This window comes from Hydra vulgaris, chromosome 06, assembly GCF_038396675.1.
Source record: "Hydra vulgaris chromosome 06, alternate assembly HydraT2T_AEP".
NCBI classification, from domain to species: domain Eukaryota; kingdom Metazoa; phylum Cnidaria; class Hydrozoa; order Anthoathecata; family Hydridae; genus Hydra; species Hydra vulgaris.
The window spans coordinates 59,994,443-60,010,709 of record NC_088925.1 but is presented as its reverse complement, the minus strand read 5'-3'; the positions used below and the strand labels follow the sequence as shown (position 1 = coordinate 60,010,709).

At 26.9% G+C, this 16,267-nt stretch overlaps 1 long non-coding RNA gene across 2 annotated transcripts; it reads left to right on the top strand.

Annotated features, from left to right (window-relative positions):
* The first annotated feature begins 12,458 nt into the window (after window positions 1-12,458).
* On the top strand, window positions 12,459-15,224 carry LOC136081098 (uncharacterized). Of its 2 annotated transcripts, XR_010638892.1 has the most exons (4): window positions 12,459-12,626; window positions 13,001-14,504; window positions 14,918-14,956; window positions 15,105-15,224. It is a non-coding gene; the product is annotated as an uncharacterized LOC136081098 (long non-coding RNA). The 2 variants fall into 2 exon arrangements; XR_010638891.1 differs by having other exon boundaries at window positions 13,001-14,956.
* Window positions 15,225-16,267: the final 1,043 nt, after the last annotated feature.

The following is a 16,267-nucleotide window of genomic DNA, read 5'->3' as shown; positions in this document are numbered from 1 at the left end:
TAACGTAAAACTGTCTTCTGTAAAAGCATCAGATAAGTGATTAACTAACTCTACTATTGCGTGATCTGTTGAATGATGTTTTTTGAAACCAAATTGCTTACAGTATAACATGTTGTTTTCAGTTAAATGATTATACAGCCTATTGTACACTATACGTTCAAGCAATTTCGAGAAACAATATAAAACAGATATAGGCCTGTAGTTAGAAGGTTCTGACTCATCTCCAGACTTAAATACTGGAGTTACTTTAGCAATTTTTAAATTATCCAGAACTTTACCTGATTTCAGTGACTGATTGAAGATATGAAACAAAGATGGTTCAATTATATCATAAACTAGTTTTAATATATTAACGCTAACTTTATCCGATCCTGCGCTTTTGTTACTTTTTAAGCTTAGAAATGCAGTCCGCAACTCACGTATATCTAATTAAAAATTAGAATTTGATAAGAATTAAATGTTGAACAAGTTAAGGGAATGCTTTTTGCTAAATTAGAGCCAACGATGATGAAACTGTTTAACTCTTCAGGTATTAGTGTTTTATCATAAGTTGATTCACCGTCAATTAAAAATTTTTTGGCAGAGCGTTATTTTTATATTTGTTTTGTCTAATTATTTCTTTAATAGTATTCTAAGTTTGTTGAGTATTTCCATTTGCATTTTCTAGCATTTTCGAAAAATATAATTTTTTAGAGTAGTTTTTGATTTTTCAAATATATTTTTATAGTTTTTATATTTTGCTTCGTTTGAATATGTTTTTTATAAGAAATTTTTCATAAAGTTTTTGTTTTTTTCTTGATGATTTTAGTAAGCCTTTTGATATGCAAGGCGATAGAAGTGATTTTGAATTTATATAAAACTTTTTTACAGGAAATGCTTTATTGTAATGTTTACAAAATTGCGCCAGAAAAAGTTCATAAGCATTGTTAGCATCACGTGATTGGAGAACAAGCTCTGAATTAACGAAGTTAATTAGAAGGTTGCGAAATTGTTGTAAGAAGTTTTCATTGATCTGTCGCTTGTAAATAATGTGCTTTGTGGAAATATTATCAGGGGTTGTGCTTTTGTTATTAGTAATGTGGGAAAATGGTCTGTCAAATCAGTCGTTATTATACCTGTACTAAAGCAGCTATTAGAAAAATTATTAGTAATTATTTTATCTAATAGAGTAGAGGAACTTTTTGTGATTCTTGTTGGCTTAGTTATTGTAGGAATGAGGTTATTTTGTAAAAGAGTATTTACAAAATATTTAACACTGTTATTTGACGCATGATTCAAAAGAATAATATTCAGGTCACCGACTAAGTAAACATGCTTTTGTTTTTTATTAACTTTTGTTAAAAAAGTACGTAAAGAAACCTTAAAATTTTTTAAATTACCAGCTGGTACTCTATAAATAACATTAACAATTATGTTTATAGAATTTCGGTTAACTATTTTGATGCACAATGACTCGCAATCTTTTTCATTCACACTGAGTTCATTACGTGATATAAAATTAATTGAGTTATGAATAAAAATGCCTTCACCTTACCGGTACGGAAGCTTCGTGGTTGATGAGTTGACGCGTAATATGTCTATTCAAATTGAAAATTATGCTCGTCATATTTACACCAGGTCTCAGTAAGACAGATTATTTTAAAATCGTGATTTAATTCATGCATTAGAAGTTTAAAATTTTCAAAATTTTTGTATAGGCTTCGAATATTAATGATTAAGATTGAAAATGTGTTTTTATTTTGTTGAAGATAGAAATTAGATTCAGAAATTGAATATTATTTGCTTTCTAACGATCTTAGGTTAAAATAATTAGTGACATCATTAACACAAAGTATGACATTTTTATCACAAAGTTTAATAAATTATCATCCATTTTAAAATATAAAATTAAAATTAGGGAAAAATTAGTTAAAAAATAAATAAATACTTATATAGATTTAGTGGAAACAGCATCTAGTTTCTTCGCAGTCCAATCACGAATGACTAGTTTGTTGTATGGTATGACCGCAAATTTGCCGGATTACCTTTCTTCTTTCATTCGTTCTCTTAAACCCTTCCTTTTTTCTGTAGTCTCAGCACTAAAATTTTTATTTATGGAGATGTTTTTTCCTTTGAGTTAACTCGATTTTTTAAGTATTTCAGTTTTGTCTTTATAATGTAATGACTTTAGGACTATTGGTCTGTGTTTCTTAACATCTATTGGTCCAGATCGATGTGCTATTTCGATTTTTATATTTTTAATGGCAAGGCATTCCTCAAATAATTTATGCACCTTACATTCAGATTCTACCCATGATTCATTGTCGCTTTCTTTTATCCAGTCAATTCTCAAGTTGTTCCTACGTGAACGATCTTCCAAAACTCTTAGTTTGTTCCTTGTTTTTAATATTTCCCTTTTATCTTTAACTTCAATGTTAATTTTTTTTGTTTTCTGTTTCACTGTTTTAAATTTTGACGAAATTATTTCTTGCGCAGAAATAAAATTCTTAATCTCATTGAATTCGGTTTCTAAAAATACTACCTTTAGACGTGTTGCGTTCAAATTATTTGCAATATCGTTAGTTTTTGATATGTTTTTAATTGTATCTTTATCAAGTTTATCTAGTCTCTTCGTTAGAATTTTCATGTTTGCAGAAGTAATAATAGCAAAGATTTTTTCTTGGTCTTTTAAAAGTTGCTCTGTTTTCTCCAAAATAATTTTTCTTTGATTTTTTACCATACTAGCTACCATTTTCTCAATGTTTTCGATTGATAATAATTTATCCATTATTTTATTTCATTATTTAAACTGTATAAATAATTCTTTAATGTATACTTTTTTTACTTTTTTTTTTTTTTACTTCAAAACAACCACCTGTTCAAGCAAATATATATATATATATATATATATATATATATATATATATATATATATATATATATATATATATATATATTTATATAAATATATATATATAGGGTAAAGTGAGGTTAACTGGGTAAATTTTTTTTTTGGGTGATGTAATTGTAACAAATTACTGCTTTTCAATATTTTTTCTGTTCATAACTATGAGAATATTAATATTCCATCTAATAAATTCAAATGAATTAGTTAATATATGCTGTGGCCTTGTAAATTTGCATTTTTTAGACATGTGTCCCGTGGCCCAGTTAACCACAGTGATGGGTTTAACTGGGCCACCCTATGGGGCTGACTGGGTACATACTAGTGAAACTACAATAATATTAGTTTTTATTTTGATAATATATTTAGTTAAGAAAGATAGAATTAATAAACAAAATAAACGTTATAACAATAAAATTATACAATAAAAAAAACACAAATTAGTGAAAAAATACACCTTCGATGTGAAAAAATTGTATGAATATTTCAACTATTAAACATTAATAAAACACTATGTTTACATAACAATGGAATAATTGGAAAAATCGAATTGAAAGGAATATAAATTGGCGAATCGTCCCGTTTCTCCGTGAAATAGAGGAGTTGGCAATTTTCGAACAATATCGGATGCAGGAACGAAGGTCAGCTCCTCATCTGCAATATAAATTTTTGTTGTCCTATTTTGATTTTTCAGCCACTTAACGCTAAAACCATCTTGCGTTTTCGAAATTATTTTTGCAATATAGTGCCTGCTAGACTTTTTCTTAGCTCCGTGCACCATAGCAAGCACGAAATCATCGACGGTTATGGGCTGGTTAAAATCATCCGTATCTTCTCCAGAAGATAATTCTGAAATATCCAATGAAGAATCGGCATACTCTACTTCTGATGGTCCTTCATCACTGGACTCTATTAATATTTTACGCTTTTCTTTTCTTGGGGCAATGGACTTAGGCTTAGATTTATTTGCACGCATTTGTGTAGCTTCTTCCAATTGCTGTTTGACTGGAGTATCCGTTAAAACAGCAGACTTTCCTTTCTGCTTTGGTTTTCTGTTATTTTTACGCATTACGGCTTTAGGGAATGGTCGTATTTGTTCCGGAGAAATAAGTTGACAGTCAGTTAGTGAGGTTGGTATTTCTATAGTGGTTGATACTGATGTTGAGGGTAATGTTGTCGATTCAATGGTTGTATCTTAAACAGTTGGATCTGGTCTATCTGTAACTGTTGCAGCTAAAAAATCTTCCTCTGTAAATATTTGGGAATCAAATGGATAGATTCCTGCTGCTTTGAACCCTTGGGAAATATTCCTTGGCGTAAATGCTAACGGAAAAGCAGTCCCCAGTAATTCTCCTATGTCATAAATTGTGATTGGAGTCGCAGGATGGTTTGTCATCCAATCATTGCAGGCTCTGTTTTAGTGTTTTTTTAAGGGACCGAATACGCTCACATCCAGAGGCTGCAACTTATGGCTGCAGTGCGGAGGGAAGGTCAGCAACATTATGCCATTAGTCTTTGCATAATTCAAGGCAGCAATACTTAAGTGGCTCTCGTGGTTGTCTAATAATATCAACTTTGGACTGTCTGTTGTAGGTCTTACGTGATCGACAAAATGTTTGAGGACATCAATAAAAATATCTGAAATCATCCATCCAGATTTTGTTGCTGCACCTTTTGTTCCAACAGGTGCGCCTTTAATCATGTGTTCCTTAAAAAACACTCTGGGAAACAGCAAATATGGAGGTATTGCAGTTCATGTAGCTCCAACAATACAACATGCTGTAACCAAGACACCTCGTTCAGCTGATGTTGCCTGGCCAACTTGCTTTTGCCCCTTTAAAGCCAAAACTTTTACTGGTTTATGTACACTTGTGAGACCAGTCTCATCTAAGTTAAAAATGTCTTGTGCTTGTAGATTAAATCGGTTAATAACACCTTCTAAATTTGAAAAAAATGCTCTAACATTAGTTTTATTGAAACTACTGCAACGGCTAAGACTAGTTTATTCGGGGGTTCTTAGCGCCAAACTCTGTCGTCTCATAAATGAATGCAGCCATTCTATTCCAGCCATTTTTTCTTCTGTCCAATTACATTTCACGTTTTTGTTATTTGCTATGGCAAACTCAAAAGCTAAGCGACGAACTTGGGTAAATGAAAGTCCATGGTGCATGTTGACTGCATCTTGAATATATTTTTTCAATAGCAATTCTTCACTTGAGTTGAAAACGAGTAAATTTTCATTTGATGGTCGAAAATTAACCTTAACTCCATCAGGTGTATTTTTAACTTTGAGCACATACCTGGCTAATGTATTTTTTGGTATCTGATGACTGGCCGCTGCTTTTCTTATCGATAGTTCTCCTTTTATAATTTTTTCAGTTGCCGTTTTTAAAGCATCAATGGAATACGATCTGTGCGTTGTGGTAAGTTGACGTTGACGGGCATTTTAATTTAATTTATTTATAAACTGGAATTAAAAAAAAACATAATTAGTTGATATAAATGTTAATTAAATGATTATATTAAATTAATTTTTCATTGGTGGGGTTAAGTGGGCCGTCCCATATAACCACATGAATAGCCGGCCCACTTAACCCCACTATATCAAAATTCATATTTTTACAAAAACTTACCAGTATTTTAAATATTTGCGTAATTTGTGATAATTATTCAAATAGGCACTATATTAAAGTTCAGAAATCAGTAAATCATATAAATGTGTTTTTTCTGTGATACTTTAAGTATCACAGAAAAAACACATTTTTTTGTGATACTTAAAGTTTCATTAAGAAATCCAGCCAAAAATTACAAAATACATTGTAGTGAGTTCATTATGTCGCCAAAGTGACAATTACATTAGTAACAAGAATAAAAAAAAAGATAATCACTGGTGTCGTAAAACCCTAAGAGTAATTTATTCCTGTGTCTGCATTTTAAAACCTACTCATTTCTTTTATTAAGTAGGTTTTCACCTTTATATGTTAAAGTTTGAAATTTTTCATATAAGCAAAGATTGCAGATTTTTGACGTAGGATTCTATGGATAGAAACGTTTTACAATTTTCCACTTAATTAAGGGTGTAAATTTTTTTGTCTTATAGATTCTAAATTTCTTTACAAAGTTCAGTATCTGAACTAATAACATCGCTGATGATAGCGTATAATCATGAAACTTTAAGTACCACAGAAAAAGTTGTTTTTTCTGCGTTTAAACTTTCTATAAATGATTTAAAAACTTAATTAATAATTTAGTTTTTTATTTTTCTTGTTTTTATGTAATTTAATAAAAACATATATATTTAAAAAACACTTAGGTAATGCAAAACTTTTGCATGGCCCAATATGACGTATTTTAGTTATCTTCTACTAATATATATATATATATATATATATACATATATATATATATATATATATATATATATATATATATATATATATATATATATATATATATATATATATATATATATATAATTGTAAATATATCTATTAAACATATCTCTAAATTGTTACCTAATTATGTCACATTGCTCAATTGTGATAAGAACTTGATTTTTGACTATTATGACAGGTTTGTTTTTTGATACTATTTTTTATAATAGTTTGTTTTCTTTATGATTTTTATTACATATTTTCTTTTTTCCATTATGTAATATGACATTTTTCAAACTATGCATGTTGATTTTTTATAGTTTTTAGTTTTTTATGTTTGACACAATCTCCTTCTTTATTTTCCACTTTTTTCTTCACTTTTAATCAGATTTTATATTTGATGTTTATTTTTGTTCTTTCGAAATTTGAAAAAATTTTGTATGTGTGTCATCAACAAAATGTGCTCTTTTTGGGTACATTCCATCAAAATTGTTTTATTTGTTTTAATTGTTTAACATGTAAATTGAAATTTTTTGACATCACTTTTGCATAAAGTAATACATAAATATTGTACTGTGGTTAGGTTATTTAGTTATTTTAATGGTGCTGTGTAAGTGTTATAAAATTTACCTAGTATTTTGATTTTATTGTTTATTATATATTTTTTTATTAATTAATATAGGGGCATCATTGACATTGCATTGTTGACATGTAAGTTGAAAATTTCACTCATCAATTTTGTAAAAGGTTATACATAAAAAATAAAACGTTTACACAGTGTACTCTTTATTGGCTATTTAGTTAAATACTATGCCACATCTGATTTTATGATTTCAAAATATGATTTAGTATTAATAATCATATTTTTAATGGTGTATAAGAGTGGCATTTTATTAGAGGATTTTTTTTCCCACAACTTTGTAAGTTAAACCATTTTATTTAATTTTGGTTTCTATACTAAATGTTGCGTGAATGGAAACCATGTAAACTTTTATCATGATCCAGGTGGTTTCCTATCTTATTATTGTGTTATATTATTTTTTTATTATTATTTATTATTTCCTAGTTTTATGTGGGGCTCAGACTTCCTATCACCCAAATCAAAATATTACCATGTCTGAGACACTGAATCTTCAGATTCAGAGGAAGTAACTTTAAAAAGAGTTTTTTTATTTTATTATTTGTATGAATTATGTTATATTTGTATACATTATTTTTTTGACGTTTTCTTACATTTCCCTAAACTTTCATGACAAGTATTAACAAATTGTCACTCCAGAACAACACGGTTCAATCAACCGCCAACATGAAACAGATATGAGCCAAATCATCAAAACTTTGTTACAGTTCATGATTTTGGATTGAAAAGTGATCTTTGTTAATTTAAATAAAAGTAGTTAACCATTTTTTAAGTTAAAAGGCTCTATAAACTTAAAACTGTCAAAAAATCAATATGCATTTGTTGGTTGAAACTGTAGTGCTTTCAGATCTTTATATAATGTGAGCAATATATATATATATACATATATATATGCGTATATATATATATAATATACATATATATGTACATAAATATATACATATATATATATAAATATATATATATATATATATATATATATATATATATATGTATATATATATATACATACATATATATATATATATATATATATATATATATATATATATATATATATATATATATATATATATATATATATATATATATGTATATATATATATATATATGTATATATATATATATATATATATATCTATATATATATAAATATATATATATATATACGCCAAAGTTTTTAGCAATTTTTTATCTTTTTTGACCCGCTTGTCACAACATTGAGTTTGTAGTGAAATGTAGACTCTTTGATACGTTAGAATAATAGGCTTCTTTCTCTATAGCACTAGATATGTACCTTACCATGATACCTTTCTACTGTATTAGAGATTAAAATAAAAATTAAATGTTTGAAGAAAGAATCCAAGTATGTTAAAGTTCTATCTCCATAATCCTGTTATCTAAAGACCCATTTGCTGTTTTCAAAAAAAGTTATCTTAGTTATGAAATTGAAAATAATATTTATTTTCAACCAGCCATGAAAACTAGAAAACAATAAGAAAACCAACAAAATATAAACTTTCTGCATTTCGAGCCTAGAGTTAAAAAAAATGTTCTGGATCAGAAGAAACGGAAAGACCTAAAAGAAATGTTATTGTTATTTATGAGCAATATTGACAGGGTTTTCTATGCAAGTGTTGAAGTAAAGTAATACTCAAATTAGTATTGTCAAAATTATGTATTTTTAAGAGATTTTGTTACAATTAGTAAATATATTCTTTATACGTGTTTTTGTGTAACTTGTTTTGTCTAGGTCATCTTATGGGCCCAGTGTATGGGGTCTTTTTAAATCACTTTATCTCAAAACTACAAAATGCAGGGATTGAACTCTATTATTCAAGTCACGCCTAGCTTTGTCTGTTGATTTAATATTTGATAAAATTAAACAAATAAATATTATTTTAGAATGTGCGTTCTATCATTAAGGAGTTTTTGGTCCTGATGTAATAATGACGGACAACTGCGATGAATTAAAAGATGCCCTACATGCTGTATGCCCGAAGTCAAACCTATTGTTATGTGTGTTTCACTTAATGCAATAAGTTGGAGGTGGCTTTTTGATAAGAATAATGGTATCTTGAATCAGGATAGACCAAGTATATAATAATATTTATTTCTTCTCATATATATATATATATATATATATATATATATATATATATATATATATATATATATATATATATTAAAACAACTTTAAAAAGTATTCTACACAATAGAGTGCTCAATGTTCTTAACAGAACAGAGCAATTATATTAGTAGTAGAAAATCACTTAACAAAATTTTTTTCCATTTCAGAAATGGAAAAAAATTTTGTTAAGTGATTTTCTACTATTAATATATATATATATATATATATATATATATATATATATATATATATATATATATATATATATATATATATATATATATATATATATACATATATATACATATATATATATATATATATATATATATATATATATATATATATATATATATATATATATATATATATATATATATATATATACATATATATATATATATATATATTTTTTTTTTTTTTTTTGTTATTTCACCTCCCCAAGGCCCAGAAGGCCACTACAGATGAGGAGGCTACTTAATTGTGGTTATAACCCTCTCTCAACTCTATAACTCCGAAACACGAACCTTGACAAACAAGGCCGCTGCGCGGAGTAACAAGTTGAGGGTTAGGGTTAGGGGTTATATATATATATATATATATATATATATATATATATATATATATATATATATATATATATATATATATATATATATATATATGTATATATATATAAATTATAAATTATGTTAGTGTATTCTACAAATAGAGTGCTCAATGTTCTAAAAGAACAGAGCAATAATAAATTAGTAAAACACTTATATAATTTTTGATTACTTCAACACTGTGCTTCACCATCAGTAGGTTCATCAGGAAGAATCCTTCCTGATGAACCTACTGATGGTGAAACACAGTGTTGAAGTAATCAAAAATAAGATAAGTGTTTTTACTAATTTATATATATATATATATATATATATATATATATATATATATATATATATATATATATATATATATATATATACATATATATATATATATATATATATATATATATATATATATATATATATATATATATATACAAACTTTGTATACAACGGTTAATACCTAAAAAATGAAAATTTTATAACTGGCTGTAAGAAAAAACTCAGCCTATTAAAAAATGTGAAGACGCTTTTACTAACATCATTACTTTGTATGGGGAGAAATACCCGCAATTTAAATTGTACCTGAGTAACGTTTTTGATATAAAAGAACGATGGTGCATATGCTTTCCAAAAACCTAACAATCAGGGCTAATAATACCAACAATTTAGTTGAATCTCAATTTCTTGTATTGAAGGATAATGTACTAAACATAACGAAAGAGGTAATGCTAGTTTATTTAAATAAATGCTTTAAAGTGTGTACCCTTTAAAATCATTTAGGTGACTCTTATACGCACATATACACTTTCAATGCCTTTGGCTAACCCGTTCCCTAAACTTGCATACATCCTTAACAGATGCTCCTTTATTCAATGCAAGAAATAATTTAAAATCAAATACTTTATTCTCTTTGTTGCTTTTGTAGTTACAATTAATTAAAACATGCCATTAAAAATTATTGAATCATTACAAAAAAAGTCTTTAACAATATTTTCTTTACATTTTTTAGGTTAATGTCAATGGACTTGTTAAAAAACTGACTCAAGATTTCAATGAACACCATAAGGCCAAACTTCAGCATTGCAAATCGTCGATTCGATGGTGTTTACAAAAACCGATTTAAGGGTAAAAGTCATATTAATGAAAATAGCATGATGATGATGATGATGATGATGATGATGATGATGATGATGATGATGATGATGATGATGATGATGATGATGATGATGATGATGATGCTGGTGATGATGATGATGATGATGATGATGATGATGATGATGATGATGATGATGATGATGATGATGATGATGATGATGATGATGATGATGATGATGATGATGATGATGATGATGATGATGATGATGATGATGATGATGATGATGATGATGATGATGATGATGATGATGATGATGATGATGATGATGATGATGATGATGATGATGATGATGATGATGATGATGATGATGATGATGATGATGATGATGATGATGATGATGATGATGATGATGATGATGATGATGATGATGATGATGATGATGATGATGATGATGATGATGATGATGATGATGATGATGATGATGATGATGATGATGATGATGATGATGATGATGATGATGATGATGATGATGATGATGATGATGATGATGATGATGATGATGATGATGATGATGATGATGATGATGATGATGATGATGATGATGATGATGATGATGATGATGATGATGATGATGATGATGATGATGATGATGATGATGATGATGATGATGATGATGATGATGATGATGATGATGATGATGATGATGATGATGATGATGATGATGATGATGATGATGATGATGATGATGATGATGATGATGATGATGATGATGATGATGATGATGATGATGATGATGATGATGATGATGATGATGATGATGATGATGATGATGATGATGATGATGATGATGATGATGATGATGATGATGATGATGATGATGATGATGATGATGATGATGATGATGATGATGATGATGATGATGATGATGATGATGATGATGATGATGATGATGATGATGATGATGATGATGATGATGATGATGATGATGAAGATGATGATGATAATGATGAAGATTATGATGATGAAGATGATGATGATGACGATGAGGATGATGATGATGATGATGATGATGATGATGATGATGATGATGATGATGATGATGATGATGATGATGATGATGATGATGATGATGATGATGATGATGATGATGATGATGATGATGATATGGATATTCGGGATAGCAACGCATAATTTGCATTACCGAACTTTTTTGTTCGCTAATGAAACCTGACGCGGCCTATGTTCATTTTTGTAACCATTTTGTTCGTTATTGCAACTTGTTGTTCGTTATTGCAACTCCGGGAACGCACGTTAAAGCCTTATAAGTTTTTTGTTTTTTAAGAATTTATTTGATCGTAATCCGGCAATAGATTTGTTCAATCGCCATTAAATACTAAATAAAATATTATATACATACATAAAATATTATATATATATATATATATATATATATATATATATATATATATATATTTAAAAAATTTTAAAATGTATTCTACAAGTAGAGTGCTCAATGTTCTTAAAAGAACAGAGCAATTATAAATTAGTAGAAAATCACTTAACAAAAATTTATCCCATTTAACACTGTGTTTCATCAATAAAGATTCATCATAAAATCATCATTTCTGATGAGTCTGTATTGATGAAACACAGTGGTTATGTTGATAATCTCTTAACAAAAATTTATCATTGAGATAAATTTTTGTTAAGTGAGTTTCAACTAATTTATAATTGCTCTGTTCTTTTAAGAACATTGAGCACTCTACTTATACTCTAAATATAAAGTTGTTGTTTTTCACTTTTTCTGTTTTCTGTTTAAAACAAAACAAAAATTCAAACTTGTCAAATAATTTTTTCAAGGTAGTTCAAGTGATATCGAAGACTTGGATACATTTGTTACAGCAGGTATACGATTTATTCATATTTGTATATAATTTTTGATACACGTATTTGTGAATATTATATGTTATAAATTATATGTATATGTTAAAAATTATATATATTTTATAAATTTTGATACACATATTTGTATACAATTTTTAACGTGTAAACATATGAGAAATAAAAGTGTTGTTCAATAAATATAGTCTTAATAAGGCATTAAGCTTGAACTCATAAAATTGGCAGTCAAAATAAAGCCAAAAAGTAAAGATTTTACTAAATGATGACTTAATAATAGATTTTTTTTTTTAATCAGAATTTTTATGTTCGATAGATTCATAGGTGTAAGGTTGCAATGCAATCTAATAACTTGAATGAAATTCTTTTTAAATTTCAAGTCTAGATGTGAGAGAAAGATCCCCGATACAGTCTACCTTATTTTGTGGTAATATTTTTTTTATAACTGTTTGTAATAAAATAAGGATATAATTAAATGTTTATAGGATTGAATCTGCTTACAAAGAAATGTATGATTGAAATAGCACTTCTCAGTTGCTATAATCTTTTTATTCTGGTCAAGTAAGTATCTTACTTAAATTTATAATTCACAGATACATTTTTATATAATATACTATTGAGTCGGGATAGCTCAGTTGTATAGTGTGCTGCTATTATTGTGATCGGATAGCCTGTCGCAGCAGGACTGCAGATTCAAATCCCACCTTTGCCAGTTTCTATTTAATTATGAAGGGAGTTTGTTTTGAACAAATTTGAAGGTCCCTAGAGTTCATTAAATACTGTGTTCTTAAAAATATATTTTAGCATTTTTTTATTTATTGGGAGTTGTTTAAACATCAGTTTGGAAACAAAATGACGTGTAATATTTTAATGTAAATAAAATCTTTTGCATTACTTTATTTTTGAGTATTCAATTTTCAATACTTGAAGTCAAATAGTTTTGACTTCAAGTATTTAAAATCAACTTTTAGTCAAAGTAGATAACAACTTACTAAATGCTAAATCCTTAAATAGTATTTTTGTATTTGATGTTCAGTTATACAGTTACAGACATAACTGGTTTATTGTTGGTGGAGAAGATAAAAGTTTGTATTACATAAAAAATATAGGAATTTACACTCTATTATTCCATTTGCTTTATTTTTGTTTTGTTTTTTTCTTGATTATTTAACATGTTTTTGCATTTCCGTTTATTTATTCAGAAAATCTTTGTAACGGAGATCTCCTTAGCCTAATGACAGAAGATCAATTGCATGATCTTTTTAAAGCTTTTGTTTTAGCATTTAATAGTTTGAAAGTAATCATAGTCTATAATATTAATCATATATTTATTTCTAAATATTTCATCTTAAAATCATCTATTTGGATAATATTCAACTTTCCAGTATTATTTTTGTTTTTTAAGTAATGATCTTTTTAGGATAGTGACTATGTATTTAAAATTCTAGTGCCAGAATCCATTGTATTTATTTTTGCTAAAGCTAGTAATCTGTCAAGAATAAAGGTAATCTAAAAGCTTTTGTTTTTCAATTTTTTATTCTAGTAAATAATTACTTAAATAATTAAATATTACCTATTTATATAATTAAATATTACTTATTTATATAATTAAATATTACTAATTTGTATAATTATATAAATAAGGGATTTTTTTAAATAACTTTAATTAATATCATAACTATTTTTAATCATATTTTTGCGTATTCTCGATTTAGGCTGAAGTAGCTCTCTGTACTTACATTTCATTGGCAATACAAACTTTTATATTTTTATTTTATTTTTCTTTCAACTGATTTACCATTATTAGTTATTACTACACAATTATTAATTTTTTTAAGAGATAAAAGTGTTTCTGTAGCTCACCAGAGTCAACTTGTGGAACTGGTAAGACTGTAAGACTGGTATTCAATCAATATATATATTTTATTTAATGTTTATAGCAACAAGGTATATAAATAAGTTATTTTTTATTATTATGAAACACCCAACCCTTGAAAATAAAAAAAACTGAAGTTGGCAAAAAATTGCAGACCTTGATATGTTTTAGGTCATCATCAGGTCAGCAAAAACATTTATTGACTGGTTCCATCATAAAAAGTAGAAACCTAAAATGTTCGGAAATATTTAGCAACCTCAAACGTTAAGTTCAGCAGTTAGGTTTGCATTGCCAAATGCCAACCCTTATTCCGAGGGCTGTACAGCAATACTCTCAAAATTTAAAAAATGTAAAAGAATTGAAATATTTAGCTTTAATGTAATAAGAATAACGTTTTTATCTTCTTTTTTTTATCTTTTAGATGTAGATTTTTCAGTATCAATTTATTCAGAAAATCAATGTGAGAATTTTAAAGTCAAATTTATTAAAGCAATTCAATAAAATAGTTTTAGATATTAAATAATAAATTGTAAAATGTGTGTTCTTTAAATTTGAAAAATAAATGTTTATTATATATGTATATATATATATTTTTTTTTTTTTTTTAGAAATCCTTTAAAGATATTGGCAAATCAAATTCAACTATAAGTACTAAGGATTTAAAAACAAATCCGACTATAATCATTGATGTACCACTTGGATCTTCAGCAAGTGTGATTTGGGTGTTTATATATAAATATATATATACATATATATATATATATATATATATATATATATATATATATATATATATATATATATATATATATATATATATATATTATATATATATATATATATATACATTAATTTTTTATGTTTTATTTATAATTTCAATATCGAAACCAATGTAGAAGATTGAAAAAGCTAAACTGACTTAGCCGATAGGATTAGTGGCAGAAATGGTTACGTTAACATTCTTGATGTTTGCAGAAAATGTTGTATTCAATTTATTTTAATGTTAGAAATACATTATTATTAATAAAACCTATAAATTATTCAATTTCGTTTTTATAATTGAAATAAAACTTGATATTTAAATTTCTGATAAAATGTTTCGACATCGTTACATCATAGAAATATAGCTTACAATATACTATTGGAAAAAAAAAAATACTGAAACATTTAGAAAATAATAAAATAATCAAACAAATAAATACTGAAACATTTAGAGAAATTAAATTTGGGCTCCTCATATTAGGTTCAACATATTTTCCTTAAGTTGGTGAAAATGAATGTAAAATATAATTTTTTTTAGTTGATGCATTAACTACAAAAAGTGCTTCAATATAAATACAAGGTAAAATGGGAATTTGAATTGCGTACCATTATTCTATAGGTATTTCATGTTGCAACAGCTTTTTTAGCCGTTTTTAAACAATAATAATGACTATAAACACGACTACGCTGCTCCAACCAAAACCCTTAGTCGATGTATTTACATTTATTGCACGCTCTCTCTAATAGTCAGTAAATGCATTTACACTTAATAACATACATTACTAATATATTCATATTTATTTGTATTTAAATTAATAGTATAATCATGGTCCTTAAAATATGGTATTTTGGTTTGCACAAAAGTTCGCATTTCACTAGTGTGTACTTTGCATTTTGCCGATTTCCTTATATTCAACAAATATTAAAGAGATATAGGGAAGCACTTGCACCCTTGATCCGTAAGCACCTTTGATCCTAAAGCGTTATCTCCATTCCTGCAAAACCTTTT